Raw genomic sequence first — 16,160 nt, 5'->3', positions numbered from 1 at the left:
GCTCCATGAGAATTTACAGGAATACCGCTCATATGTTGTCTATCAAACTTTGTAAAAAGCTAACTAACTCTGGCTGTCCCATTTTGTTTGAATTCTGGGCCCTCCGAGTATTTATTATTTTTTTATATTAAAATGAGGCCAGCTCATCCAGTCTCTCGTGACAGGGTGTTTTGGCTTGGTAGGCAACATGATTCTATGGTTGTAATATCCACGCCATATAAAATTAGACGGAAATATTTCCATGGCTGCTAGTGAGGATTAAAGGCAAATGCAAACCGTATGTTTCGCTGTTTGGCACTGGTTTCTACTGCTTCCCAAGTTGTGTAAGGAATAGTTTCACTGCTTCTTACACACAGAGCGGGAAGCTGCAACGGTCATTCCTCCAGAAAGTGCTTTTTACTTTACAGAAAATACAAATAGTGGGTAAGAAACTTTGCAAACACTTTTAGAAGAAAACTACTACTCACAGAACAAGCAGGAAGGGGGTGGCAAATGGTGTTCACGGGCGCTTTGATGTCCTCAGTGGCCGCGTGGCTCACTGAAAACATCAAAGCGCCCGCGAAATGTAAGTGATCGCAATCGCGATCACACTTCAAAGCGCGGCCGTGTGGCAGGCGAAAGTGAAAGTAGTTTTGGAAGTGCAAACAGTGGCTTTTCAGGCCTCCAAATGGTGCGCGCGCCTGGCCGGCGCACATGCACTGTACTTGGAGGCCTGAAAAGCCACTGTTTGCACTTCCAAAACTCGCTTACTATAAGTCTCGCCAGAGCAGCGCTAAAGCGCTGTCTCAGGCGAGACCTAATAAAAACTGTCCCTGAACAGTTAATGCTGACTTTGAGGTACCTCTGCCTTAAAGTGTAGGATGTGGTGGTAGTGCAGAAAGTTAGAGAAGAAATCAGCCTTCTTACCAGCCTTAATTGATTGAGTCACTTAAAGCCAGGGTCACCAGAATTATGAGTTTCTGCAGCAGCAGCGTTCTCCACATAATTTTGAGTTTACCACATTTGCCACATAATCCATCATCTGCTGCGAAATCTGCAGAATTTAGCCTAAAAAAATGTATTCCGGCTCAAATGGAACAAAAGTTACTTAAAACGTGACAGTGTTCAGGAGCAGTGGATGCCTTTTGCAAAGATTGACTGGTAATCTTGTAGCTGCTTATTGCTGTATTTAGGTGTTAAACTGGTACTAATGAGATGAAATATTGCTCCTAACAGCATAACCAGGAGTTAAAATGTCAAAATAATGAAGCAATGCTAACCACAAAATGTGCTGTATTGTGCCGCATAATTTATTCAATGATGCCACATAATGTGGTCCTCTCCTGCTGAATAATTCCAGTAGCTCTGCTTAAAGCTTCATGGTGGCAAATATTTATTCTGTTTTTAGAGATGTAATGTTGGGGTGTTATCAGCTGAGTTCTGGAATAACGGGGAGACAAAAGTGTCTGCATTTGATATAGTCCGATTACTCATTGCTAAAAACTATATTTTGTAAAAACTTGTTTTTATCTCAAACACTGCATCAAACTGCAGCACCCTAGCTTAGACTATGTAAAGTACCATTTTAAAATATTGACTTACATATTTACAGTGCTTTCTGCCACAGACTGTGGCCTCATAGCACTAAACAGGGGCACTGAAATTATGTGGCAGGAGAAGGCCAAATTATGCAGCAGGGGTAACAACATTTTGCAGCAAGCAAAGGCGAATTATGCTAAATAATGCTGAGCATTTTGTGATAGCATTACTGAATTATTTTGCCGTTTTTACATGTGTTAACACTGTCCTGGCATATTTCTATTCAAAAGTACCAGTTTAATTCCCACATATAGCAATAATGCACTTAAATTACTGTGAATACACAAAACAAAGACTTTGTTTTTAGCAACATCTTTGACCCTGCCAGCACACCCAGTGACCTCTGACGCCAAGGCACTGATGAGTTTTGACTTCAAGGGCACTGAGTAAATGAAGACAGTCTGGAAATGCAGCTTCCAGGCCATTTTCATTTACATGTGTTTGCAGAGGGATTGGAGCCCCCCCCCCTCGGAACCCAACCAGGCCCCCCACCCCGGGAACCCAACCACGCCCCCCCCCCCCCGGAACCCAACCACCAGGGACTTCAATGGGGAGTACCTTCACCCGAAAAGAGTGGGCGCTGGCATACCGAAAATTGAGGGGGCCTCCCTGCATGGTACGTAGAGGGGCCCCCTCTGGGCTCAATCAGTAGCTCTCCGACAAGAGTGCAGTGCCGAGGGGGCCCTGTGTTACAACCCTGGTAGCGGGCCTCAGTGTGCATGATTCTGAACAAAAGTACATACTGGCAGACAACAACCCCTTCATGTCCTTTATATCTTTCTATAAAAAGGTATATTGACGACGCCCTTGTCATCTGGCAAGGACCAGAACACACCTTAAAAGATTTCCTACAAAGGATCAACACCTGTGACCCAAATTTGAGGTTCACACATGCCTTTGACAGGAAGAAAATGGTCTTCCTTGATGTCACTATTTCGAAGATGGAAGGGCAACTACTTACCAAGACCTATCACAAACCAACGGCTAAGAACAACTTACTGGAATATTCCAGTTTTCATCCCAGCACCTGCGTGAAAATCCCCCTTAAGGTCAATACCTCCAGCTCAGGCGGAATTGCAGCAAGGTGGCCGATTATCACACCCAGTCGCCCATGCTAACCAGCAAACTACGTAATCATGGCTTTTCGGAGAGAATCCTAAAGAAAAGTTGCAAACGGGCCAGGAATCAACCTAGGGAGATCCTTCTGGAGGACAATCCAAAGCAAACTGATGGAGTCCCTCTGACCCGTGTCACTACATACACTACTGCTTCCAAAGGCCATAACTAAGTCTATAAGAAAACACCGGACAGTACTGACAAACAAAAACAGGAATTGGGAAAGACCCTTATTCTCTTTTAAAAGTGAAAGAAGCCTCAGAGACGCCCTAGTACACACCTGCCCCAAGACCACTGACAATGATGACAATCCATCTGCACTCAATGCCTGGGGCCTACCAAAGGTTACGGGGCATTACCCGTGCGGTAACTGTAGTGTGTGCCATCTCACTACACCCACGAAAACCTTAAATCTGGAACTAGGAAAGACATGGATACAAAAATCACACACAAATTGTAATTCCACCAACGTAATGTTACTTATCACTTGTCGAAGCGGTTTGAGGTAACTGGGAATGACTACACGAAAAGTAAAAACGGTTGTGTGAGCACCGAAGTAACATCCGGTGCAAAAAACACTACCAGGATGACTGAGCACTTCCTTCAGGCTAACCACACCACGAATGACCTACACTGGACAGTTCTAGAGCAGGTCAAACCAGGACATAACTCACAACACGGTACAAAGGGGGTGGTGATGGACGGAGCATCAGAACCAATCAAACACTCACACCCAGTCAACAGATCTGGGTTTGATCCATCACCGTTCTTTAGCCCACTGCCACCGCAGTTCAGACATGGCCATATGCAAATCAGTCTGACCCTGTGCCTCATGGGAACAGTCCAGCCCGAACTGCCAAGCCATGCCTTCCCTGGACCGGAAACAAGCTTCCTAGGACCGGTTTCTGGTATTTCAGCCGTCTTCAGCCAGGCTTGCTTGAATCCAGTGGCAAAGTGAGCAAGGGACTCACGTCTGAGCATACCCTGCCAACTTATGGCGAACAAAGCGGTACAAAAAAGGGGTGGTGATGGACGGAGCATCAGAACCAAACACTTGCAATGTTCAACACTCCGTCCATCATTTCCTTTGGTTTTGCTTTGTTCGCCATAAATTGGCAGGGTATGCTCAGACGTGAGTTCCTTGCTCACTTTGCCACTGGATTCAAGCAAGCCTGGCTGAAGATGGCTGAAATGCCAGAAACCGGTCCAAGGAAGCTGGTTTCCAGTCCAGGGAAGGCATGGCAGTTCGGGCTGGACTGTTCCCATGAGGCACAGGGTCAGACTGATTTGCATATGGCCATGTCTGACCAGGGGTGGCAGAGTGGGCTAAAGAACGGTGGTGGATTAAACCCAGATCAGTTGACTGGGGGTGAGTGCTTGCAATGTTAAACACTCCGTCCATCATTTCCTTTGGTTATAACTCACAACAAGCATTTGCAAAGCAATACGTCTCGCAGTTACACGAGTTGAAGCGATTGGCATTGTAAATGACAATGCCTTATATTTATGTTTTTAAAACTAAAACAAATCTAAAAAGGCATTGTTATTTGTAATGTCAATAGCTCAAACTTGCGTAAATGAGAGACCTATTGCATTGTAAATGCTAGTTTCAAATGACATCGGCAGAGGGGTGTACATAGCATGTCAGACGTGTTATGTGCTGCAGTCCATATCTAGCCAATGTAAAAGCTTTTTCAAGTTTGTGTTCCTTACACCATAACTAACCTTTAACTGTTTTTTTTCAGTGAATTTCCTTTCATTATGATGTACTGCATTCACTTGCCACATATCCGATCCACATTGCGCACACCCTTCACATGCAATGGGAGTTGGCCGTAGGGCCTAGCATTTGGCAGGGCTCTGCCCATAACCTCCACAGGCAGAAAACATCTGCTGCGCATGGCAGTCGGTGTCCTGCAGCAGTTGGCATAGAGCCTGCCTACAAACAGGGTGATGGAAGGAATGCTAAAATTAATCTCAGCCACTGGAAATTGCTGGGGCTGCATTTCAATCCAACGTTTTGCACCCTCCATGCCGTTCGCATCAGAGGTTCACCTTATGCAAATGAGTATTGACCCTTCTCCTCACTGGAACAGTCTATCCTGACCTGTGAAGCTTAGCCTAGCCCAGAAGCAACCCTAGAACGGTTCTGGCCTGTCTATGTCTCATCATTAAGTTGCATCTTGTGTACTCTGGCATTATGAACACAATTCCTAAACCATCACCAACAAAACAATACTTGGCAAAGCCAATAGGTCTGGATACTAATGCACACAGTGTACTAACACATGTAGTGTTATCACATTACAGTGAGAAACACGAAGAAACAGCAGGTGAGGACAAACAGTTATTGTTGTGAAGTAGTCTCTCATGCAGCTCAATCCAAGACCTTGAGTGAATACAGAAGGCTGTACCCAAACAGCCAATGCCGTTAGGCGAGAGAAGCACTTCCTACTGGGCTGAGCCAAGGCATGATTAACAAAGTCTCAAGCTAATAGCTGAAAGAGGCTGGTCGAAGAAAGCCAGTAATTGAAAGGGGAGGATCCCTTTCAACACATTTATTGTTAGAAATAGAAACGTTTGGCAGGCATGCTGGTAAAACCGAAATCCCAAAACCACTCGACTTTTACAGTGGGAAAACAAGGGTTTCTCAAACTTCTGCTTGGACAGTATGTACCCACAATTACATTTTTAACCAAGGCAATCCCACAGAGAAGCATGCTAACAATCTGCAAAGTAGTTCAATGCCTCATCAGGGGTAAAAGGGTTACGTAAATGCAATTAAAATACTATACACCAATCACTAATGTTCTTAGATTTAGTCCGTGAGCTGCTAACTCGACAATTCCACAATGTTTTGCAGCGGCCTGCTATGGCAGCATATAGGTGCATGCTTGTATTTGTCAAACATTAGGCGTTTCCATGATAACACATTAATGTACTTTTATTTTCTGCATATTGTTCCACTGCTCTATTACAAATTTAACAAATCCACTTTATTCCATACTCAATTCACGTTGTGCATTTTATTTTAACACCCTGAATAACTTTTATTGTGTATTATTTCTACAGACTCCTGGCTGCCTGCTTCATTGATGTACTGTATTGTATTGCAACTGCAAGTTGGTTTATGCGGCATTTAAAAATACAAAAAATCTCCTTCAGCCCAGCGGCTGTGTTACAGAGTGGACGCGGACAGGCCTTCACTGAGAGTTAGGACTGTGAACCACTACAACCTCTGTTATGCTGGGATTAGGTTTGAACCAATGATAGATCATCCAGGTAAAAATAGCTACTATACACCCACTGAAACAAAACGAAAAGTGCAACACCTAGAGCACAAAAGTAAGCATATATGCATTGAACGCACAGAAGAAAAGTGCTAAGATGCACCTATGGTGAATGGACAAGAGGAGGACATAAGTTCACAACTTACGCATGGAATGTAAGAAATGGCCAGACCCGTGTCCGGGCACGTCACTTGTTTCCAAATTTAGGATTTAGATATTAAAATGGAACCATTCAGTGTCAAATGCCGTTGAAAGACTCAGCAGGATTAAGGCTCTAACAATGCTGCCATCAAAGGTCTCCTAAGTTCTTCATAGACAACAGCCGCCAGGACGGATTCCCTGCCCCTGGGGAAGGTCCCACGCTGCGAGCGCAGACAGGAGACGGGCATACGCGTGCACAACTCCTGTACAAGCTGTCGCCGTGAGTGAAAGCGTGCTATGCACGCGTCATGCTCAAAAACCGCGAGCGCGGACAGGAGATGTGCGTACGTGTGCACAACTGTCCGAACGCGTGCACATGCCCTGTCCCCCTTCGGGCAAGAAACCAACGACAATAGATCTCGCTAAGGCGAGCACAGCATGCGCTGCGTCGCTAGACGAGACCTAAAAAGTACTGTTCGAGAAAGAACAGCATTGGGTATATCGCCTCTAAACACACAAACAGGGCCTCAATGACAACATTTCATGGGGGTCTGTGCTTAGGCGTTGATATGCTCACTGAGTCCATCTAACACAGCTCTGCCGCTGTTTCTACAGGATTGTGGACTTTATGTATTCAAAAGCATTATAGACCTGTGGGGCAAATTACCACCCCCCCCCCCTTTAGTAAATTTACATCATCCCCTTCCAAACAATGTTAGATTGTTTTACACTGTTCTCACAGTATTGTGAACTTCATGCATACATAAGCATGATAGACCCGTGGGACGATCCATCCATTTTACCAGCTGCGGTCTTGAGCAACTCACAGCATCACCTTTCTGAGTTGCTTTCTTTCATTGCCTATTAAACAATGTTAGATTATCTCACAGCATACACTCCACGAGCGATGCAGTTTGAGACCCTCGTGGGTTTGTGTGTCAATGACGATGATGCACTCAGAACTGTGGCCACGTGCTGACGAGCTGTGCCCAGGGCAACACCTTATTTGCTCAATAAAGTTGGAGTCCTTCAAAAGACATGAGACGTCTAGTCTTTTCCACTGTGTTGGATGAGCGCAGGCGTGTACACGTTGACAGATACGCGACACAGCCCACCCGTGTTCCATGCCGGTTGCACCACTTTAAGACACATCCTGGTCAGCAACCCCGTCATGCACGGGATCCTCAGGTGCCAAACGGGTGTCTGGCTTTGACGGAGTGAGTATCCTACCAACTCCGCTACCGCAGGTAACATAATGGCCATGCTTTTAATAACGCATGGTTACTCCTTTCTTTCTCCCCAGTGTGCGACTATAAGCCACCGCCCCCTGCGTGGATCCATGGTGTAAGGTTTCGCTACACCAGAAGTAAGCTCTGTATCCATCATTAATTCCATCTGCCTTTTTAATTTTAGATCTCACAAGCCTCATTTTCGTTTGAGACTTTTTACCTAATCAAGTTCACCACCACTCTCTGCCAAAGTCGGCAGGTATAGGCAACGCCCTAGTTAGCGTGCATAGTCACTAGCGCGCCAGTATCACAGTTTACCGATACTGATAACACCGCCCTGGACGACCAGGCTAAGGACTTGATAACTACAACTAGTCCTCAGAGCTCACGCACCTATGTCACCTTAGCAGCTAGCTGATGTGAGTTATGGCTGCACTACGATGAAGCACCACAAAGCAGCATGAGCATTGTCTCTCACTCGGCAAATCATGTGAGTTCACAAGCGTATTTACTGTCATGTATTTTGTCTGTCGTTCTGTCTTACAGATTTCTCTGCCTTTGAAACCATTTTAAAAGCGCAACGATAACTAAGTTATTCGGTCCTTTCACACCCTCTGGTTTGGGTGCGCCTTAGCGTGCGCATATCGCCATGGCAGACGGTCCTGACGAAAGCCTCGCAAACAGCACAAGGAGGCTGAAACATGTAGACCAGATTCTATTTATAGGATGTAACTGGCCAATCTACCTAGTTTTCAAACATCCACCACACTGTTTTTATCCATTTACCTTATTCCTCCACCATTATTATTATTATTATTTTTTTTTTTAATGGTGAATAAAAGTAATTTTAATCTTTTTGCACAATCACTTTCTCACACTCACAAATCAAAAAAACCTGCTCCGCTGTAATCAGGCGTCATAGCACACCAGAGGGGCATTTGGCCTCTCTGGTGAGAACCCAATGATGAAACATGTCACCAACTAGGTTGGTGAGTGAGGGTTTTTTTATGAAACAAGAGTGACTCCTCTTGCTGGCTCTTGAGTTTCTGGCCTCACTTTTGTTGTTTATGATTATCTGTAGCGGGATCAAGAGTGGTTCCAGTGTCTCTTAAAAACCCCTCTCTCTTTGTTCGAATACATTTCTTAGACAAGAACACCAACCATCTTTTCATGTTTTGAAATTTCGTAAGGGGTTGTAGGCAAGTGACCTTCCTTTTCAGGAGTTTCAGTAGATTCAGCATCTTTATAGAGCTTCTCATTGCTCGAAAGCATGCAATTCCTGATATTTATCTTTTTCCAAGCACTCCATTGCTTGGTTTTACTCGCACCAAAGTGTCACACATTTGGTCACTGAAAGTCACTCATAAGTATACCGAAATAATGGAAGTGTCACACACAAGTATTCTGAAAACCTGGAAGCTATGTAAGGAAAGCCCAGCAGCTAAACATAATTATTCTGCACCAGATCAATGCAATACGGCTAATGAGTAACATCTGGATTTATTTTTCGATGTCTGTGCATCCTGTGGAGAATCGCAGGTTTTTTTAGACTGCGCTTGTACCCGTCAGGGGGATAATATTTACATCCTGGCACCACTCCTCAGAGCAATTATCCTGCAGGCAGCTCAAGCTGATAAACAATTATTAAAGTACTTATAAAGCGCAGATTGTCCCCATTGCAGGCATCCTGGCGCTGACAGGGACAGAGGAAGAGCGAGAGAGGACCAGCGAGCAATAGGTTAAAAGCCAAGTTTTTACCTTTTTTCTGAACGGCAAAAGTTCATTGGTGTGCCTAATCTCGATAGGGAGGGTGTTCCAAAGTTTAGCGGCAGCCACCTCAAAGGATCTACCACCAGCTCTAACCTTCCTAAACCTGGGGATGACTACCAACTTAGCATCAGAGGAGCGAAGATGTCTGGTAGGAACATACCACCCAAACTTAGCTTTAAGAGAGGTCGGCCCGGTACCATGGAGGGCCCTAAAGACAATACAAAGGGCCTTAAACTGGATTCTCTGTCTAAGAGGAAGCCAGTGCAATTTGGCCAAGGCAGAAGGTCCGTGAGATCTTCTCGGCAGCCCCAAGGCCAATTTAGCAGCAACAGATTGGACCCTTTGGAGCCTGTCCAGCAGAAACTCAAGGGACCCGAGCAGGAGGGCGTTGCAATAGTCCAACCTGCTCAGGATGGTACATCTAACCACTTGGGCACGGGCCTGAGAAGGTAGGAGGGGCAGGACCTTTCTAAAAGAGCGGAGAATGGCAAAGCAGCAGGCCGAAGTTTTTTGGACATGGGTCTCCATGCTAAGCCAGTGGTTAAGCAGAACCCCTAGATTGCGGACCGAGTCTGCAGGCTGTACATTGGACCCCGATTCCGGGGGCCAAAAATTATTGGGGAATGAACGAGGGACCCTTGAGCCACCGCTAAAGAGCACCTTAGTTTTCCCTGCATTAAACTGGAGTGAATTATCCTTTAGCCATTTGGATGTGTCCCGTAAACAGTTATGTAGAACATCCACCGAGATAGAATCCTCTCCTTCCAAGAAGAGGATCAGCTGCGTGTCGTCAGCGTAATTGACGGTTTTAATGCCAAAACTTTTGATAAGAAGAATTAACGGCCTAAGATAGACGTTAAAAAGTATGGGGCTGATAGCAGAGCCCTGAGGGACTCCGTACAGAACCGGAGAAAAGGCAAATTGAAAAGGTGGCAGGGATACTGCCTGCTGCCTGTCCTGCAAAAAAGAATGAAACCATTGCAGTGCCGAGTCCCTCACTCCAGCCCCCGACAGCCGCATCAATAAGATCTTATGATTTACCGTGTCAAAGGCGGCAGACATATCAAGCAATATCAAAAACGATGCCTGATTCCTGTCTGCCCGCCTCTGCAGTTCGTCCAGAGCGTTGATGAGGGCTGTTTCGGTACCGTGGGCTGGCCGGAAGCCAAATTGGTCCCCGTCAAGCAATGAATGGTGTTCCAGATATTTGGATAGAGTGTGACTGACCACCCACTCCACTATCTTAGCAGGGAAAGGCAGCAGTGAGATGGGCCTGTAACTTTTAGAGCAATCCGGATCTAGGGACGGTTTTTTTTAGCAGGGGGGAGACCAGCGCTCGTTTCCAGTGGGCGGGAACAGAGCCAGTCATCAGAGATTGCTCACAGATTAGGTGGAGATGGGGAAAAAGTTGGTCTTCAAATTCCTTCCAAATTTTGGGAGGCACAGGGTCCAAGGGAGACCCGGATACAATCGTTCTTGCAGTTTTGGTAAAGATATCGTATGTGAGCGGAGGAAACCTGAGAAGTAAATCTTCGGGAATCCTATCAGAGTCAAGAGAGGGATCTATTGAAGCGACAAGATTCAGGACTAAGGGAGAATCAAAATCCAGAGAGGAGTCCAGGTCTTTAAGGATAAGATCAATTTTCTCCTTGAAGAAAGTAGCCAAATTGTTACAAAGATCTTGAGACGGGACAATCTAATTTTTGCAGGATTCCTGGTTGGTGACGCTGTTTAGGATATTAAAAATGCTCCTAGAGTTATTAGTAGTATTACAGATCAGAGAGGCATAGTGATCAGATTTAGATTTTTTAATAAGAGTTTTATAAGCATGGACCTTAGTCTTCCACGCTTCTTTGGACGTTTCCTTATAGTCACGTCTCCACCTTCTCTCTGCTTGTTTACATTCAAGCTTTAATACTTTAAGGTCTTCGTTAAACCATAGGGCGGAGTCTTTACCTCTGTAAGTACGACTTTTAAGAGGGGCATGGTTGTCGACCACCTTTGAGATACTGGTAATAAGAGTTATAGTTATCATCTGTACTTTTGTTCACATCGAAGAGCTGTTGCATATGGAACACTTCCCCAGAAAGGTGCAAGCGTAAGAAAGCTCTCCAGTCTCTACAAGTAATTTCCTTGGTCAGTACAGGGGCCTTATGGAGGCCAGCCAATTTACAAAGAAAAAATTTAACCAAAAAGTGATCGGTCCAGTCCATCGGGAGGGTTTCCCCCATTACCACCAAATCAGGTGCCGCAAAGACCAAATCGAGTAAATGGCCAGCTTTATGGGAGGCCTTGGAGGCCAGTTGAGAAAGGCCCAAACTATCACAGGTAAGAAGTAAGTTCTTAAGAGCTAAGTCAAGGGAGCCGTTGTGCCAAAGATTGAAATCCCCAATTATTAATAATTTCTGGTGCGATAGAGCGATGTTAGTCAGTCAGAGTGGTAATGAGCGCTTGTTGTTGCCGAAGACAAAACGCCCCTGGTGGGCGGTAGCAAACTATCCCTGTGACGGTCGTCCCAGAGTGAGTCTGAATTAGAAGCCCTAGCATCTTGGTACCCAAAGCAGGGTCAAGAGTGAGGACCTTAATACTACAAGAAGCTCTAAAAATAACACCCACACCCCCGCCTCTACCAGTAGGCCTAGGGGAGTGGAGAAATTTAAACCCGGGAGGGCAGGCAAAGCCAGGGTCGACCAAGCAGTCTGGACGTGTCCAAGTTTCTGTCATGAACAGAATATCAAGTTCGTGCGTGTCAATCAGAAGCTGGATCTCAGTGCAATGACTAGGTAGGGACCTAACATTTAATAACCCGCACTTAAAAACGTCATCACTAAGTACGTCGGCCCGGGGGTGTGATGTGGGTACTAGAGAGAGTAGTCCTTTATCAGCATGTAGCCTACCAATTAGGATGAGCTCCTTTCTAGAGTAAGGTGGCCCGGCAGGGAGCTGATCCTGATGTACGAGGTCAAAATCTACAGCGTCAGTGGCCCATGGCACTACCTTGGCGCGGACGGGCGCAGACGGGCTTTTCCGGGGGAAACACATTTTTATAGGCTGTAGCCTCGAAGGTCGCGCTCCCGGCTTCCGCCTCAGGAGGATGACGGCGCTTGTAGTCCGCGCTTTAATCCTGGTTAGCGGTGGGCGTGGCCTCAGAAGGGGGCGTGGCCTCCGCGAACGAACAGGAAATGGCAGCAAGAAAACAATTCGCTGTTTACCGCGGCAGCGTTAGTAACAACTGCGTGGGATGTTCAGGAGCAGGCAAAGCCCAGAAGTAGTGAGGAAAGGGGAAGGGTAGGTGGATTAAAAGCAGCAAATAATTCACAACACAGATTAAAATATTGGCAGGTCACGCTCCCGGCTTCCGCCTCAGGTGGTCTGTCTAGGAGGATGACGGCGCTTGTAGTCCGTGCTTTAATCCTGGTTAGCGGTGGGCGTGGCCTCCGAAGGGGGCGTGGCCTCCACGAACGAACAGGAAATGGCGGCAAGAAAACAATTCGCTGTTTACCGCGGCAGCGTTAGTAACTGCGCGGGATGTTCAGGAGCAAGCAAATCCCAGAAGTAGTGAGGAAAGGGGAAGGGTAGGTGGATTAAAAGCAGCAAATAATTCACAACACAGATTAAAATATTGGCAGGTCACGCTCCCAGCTTCCGCCTCAGGAGGTCTGGAGTTCTTGGGCACCTTCACTGCGAGGAGAGCAGGTAAGGTGAACGGCACTGCCACATCACATCTCCATGTGGAAAACACGCCATTTAAGCAACGCTTCTCTAGAGAGGAGGGACCGTGCTTTCTGAAAGCACGTTGTACCCTACGCTGCCTGTGCCTGCTAATGGATGTGTGCGGACAATGCCCCCTGCAGCAGACGGGCATCTTGTCCTTTGGCCCCCAACTGTGTAAACTTGCACTGATGCCACATGTCAGTCACAACATAGATCTCTTGAAATGGAATCATTAATGACCGAGTGGCAAAGGGAGGGCTCATTTGCCAGGGTCTGCTCAGATGACTAGGCTGGCTCGCTGTTATAATGCCTAGTGCAAAGATGAAACTGGGTCACATTTGAAGGTGTATTTTTTAACAAACATTCAGTGCCATAATGATGTGATCAATACATCATCCTAGTCTTCAGGTGCTTCCCTTCATTGGTTTAGTTTAATACATTTATAGAGCGCTTGGTTACACCACAACGGTGTGTCCCCGCGCTGTGACACAGGAGAGAGAAAAAGTTACAAGAAGGAGAGGCGCTAGCTATAAATCTATGAGAGTTCAGTCCTGCTGTACAGCCAGGTTTTTAGTTGTTTGCGGAAATGTCTTTCGGAAGTCTCTGTTCTCAGGGTTATTGGCAGAGTATTCCAGGTCTTTGCCGCTAGATACCTGAAGGAGCGGGCTCCTAGTCTGGCTTTGTATATCCTAGGTATTTTAACCAAGGCCTTACCCGAGGATCGCAAAGTCCAACCAGGTTTGTATTCAGTTAGGAGAGAATGAAAGTATTTGGGGCCGGACTTCATGAGGATGCGATGGCCGTCCCAGAGATAACTGCCGTTACATGTAAGGTATAGCCACATATTAATAATGTATATTCTTAAATGTATTGTTTATGAAAAATATGACGTGATCTGTACCAGAACAAACTCTGCACCAAGTAATGAATGAAATCTTTAGTCTGCTAGCACACAGGTATAACATCATAAGATGCAGGATCAGGGCATTGTCCTTCCATGTCCTTCACACCCACTCTTCTCCTTACCCCCCTTTCTGCCACCACTCAATGTGATTTATTTTTAACCAAACTCTTTAGTTGTCCCCTGCATAGAGTGCTTGCTCTCAGTGGACTGTTACCTGCAACTTTAAGAACCAGCTCAAATGGGCTTGCTTTCATCCGAAAGATTGTATTTATAGAGCCCTGTTTTAGTTTACTTTATTAATAAAAATATGTCCTGTGTATTGGTATATAGCTATCGTTTTAGCTTGTGCTACATCATCATCATCCACTTTTCACTAATTAGTCAGTGAAATTAGGTGTGAATACATAAACTCCTGCTCCAGTGCGAGATGTGAGCGTGCACACTTTGTGACAGTATATATTTAATTTTTAAAGTTTTGATTTACATCAGGAACAGAGCTTGTTGAAAATTAATGCATTAGCACTTATGTCCACAAAAATATAGCAGTGCATTCTTTTCAGGTTAACTTTGACCATTTATATCATGTATTGTGTAATTTTAACAGTATTATTTATAGGCGTTAGTGTGCCATAAAAGACAGCACACTGCATCATTAAACTCCACTACATACCACTCTACAACACAAATCCATATAATTACAGTCCAACATACACCATCCCGCTCCACATAATTCCAGTACACTCAATACCACATAATTACTATCCACATAATTCCACCAAACATCATGCCACATAATTCTACTACACAAATCCACTCCACACAATTACCCAACTAACTAAACCAATCCCACCCACAATTCCACAAAACACCACATACATACACTCCATATCACATAAGTGAAAAGCATTGCCATTTACAATGCCAAAAGTTCTAACTCCAACAAATGTGAGACCGATTGCATTTCCAATGCTTGCTTACTGTGCTAAAACTGGATGACAAGCACTTAATTTAAGTACAAACAGCATTAAGGACTTACTACACCTGAATGCAAAGGAAGAGAACTGGAGCTGGGAGGAAATGTGCTAGCATTCGCCGTACAGCCAAATAAAAGTGGTCACAACTTAAAAAACAATTACATGTAAAATCATTTTTTTTGCAACTGCGGCTAACATGCTACTAAAATGTAAGTAGTCCTGCAAACTAATTTCAAAATCAATAACTCTTTTGCTATTGTACTGCAGCCTTCAGTGATCTCTCCACGCCTTTATCTTGCTGTTTGTCTATGGTCCTTTTTTTTATCATGAACAGGGGGTGCTCTTTCCTGGCATGGATTATAGTACTGTAATGGAGCACTACCCACTCCGAAACAAAAATAAAAATAATATATACATTTATTTTTTTATTGAAAGAGAGGCTGGGGGTGGGGAGTTAAATGTCAAACTGCATTTCTTTCCTGGCATTTATTTTTATTCCTGACAGGGGGTAGCTAATAAAAGCTCACCAACTGAAACACGGTCACCTAGAGCTAACAGCAGGAACTGCGGTCTATGTTCGGAAAAAATAACTGGATAATGTAAAAAATTGACATATTAATCATCACTACTGAATGCAATAAACTTTGTGATGTGACTAGTCAAAGAATCTCCATGAAGCTAAAAACAGTTAAATTGTGAAATTCACGCTCAGCTTTGAAACTGGACACGCGATTAGCCTCGCAGCAACATTGTAACTTATTTTTTAACTGAAACAAGGAGAAGATACTGAAAAATAAATACTGAAATCTTCACTGAGAGCAACCTTAGCTCTGCAGTCGAGATCTATTTAACACAGTGTTTCTGTGCTTACAAACATCGCGCTTTGCTCATACTCGGGCAAAGCTTAAGTATTTAGATAGCAGTGAGATGAGCAGCCTCCGGGGGGGGGGGGGGGGGGGGGATTTAATGATCCGGGGGTGAAAGCTACTCTATACAGATAAAGTTATTATTCACAAAAGCAACGAAAACGTGGAGAACACAGCATCGCTTTACAAGGCATTGTCACGAAGCTGGACTATTACTTATGGAGGATGTGGCGTAATGGCCAGAGCTGCCAACTTTGAAACTGGGGAATCAGGTTAAAATGTCGGCACAACATTTTGAGATTATGGGCAAAATATGTAATCTCCCCATGCCTACCAAAAATGATGTCCTTCTGTAATGTTACCTACTGCTGCTCATGTAAAGCGCCCCAATACCTTCGGGTCGAGATCCCGCTATATAAAACTACAAAACATAAAAATGCGATGTAAGGAGGGCTCCTTGAACAACTCTGAAGCACTGAACACAGACGTTTCTACCCAGCAACCTTTAGCCTCTAATCACGTCTCTACTAACCCCTCGTGATCGGTCACCCTCATACCGGGAAGCCATGGGAGTTCCA

General features: G+C 45.0%; 1 protein-coding gene across 3 annotated transcripts in view; it reads right to left on the bottom strand.

The window, feature by feature from the left end:
* Positions 1-16,160, bottom strand: part of LOC146871944 (PAT complex subunit CCDC47) — a 636,305-nt gene that overhangs the window by 619,531 nt on the left and 614 nt on the right. The window lies entirely within an intron of this gene.

This window comes from Triturus cristatus, chromosome 1_1 (genome assembly GCF_964204655.1).
Source record: "Triturus cristatus chromosome 1_1, aTriCri1.1, whole genome shotgun sequence".
Lineage (NCBI taxonomy): Eukaryota > Metazoa > Chordata > Amphibia > Caudata > Salamandridae > Triturus > Triturus cristatus.
Note: the sequence above shows the minus strand (reverse complement) of the source record. Positions and strands in the feature narration are given on the sequence as shown.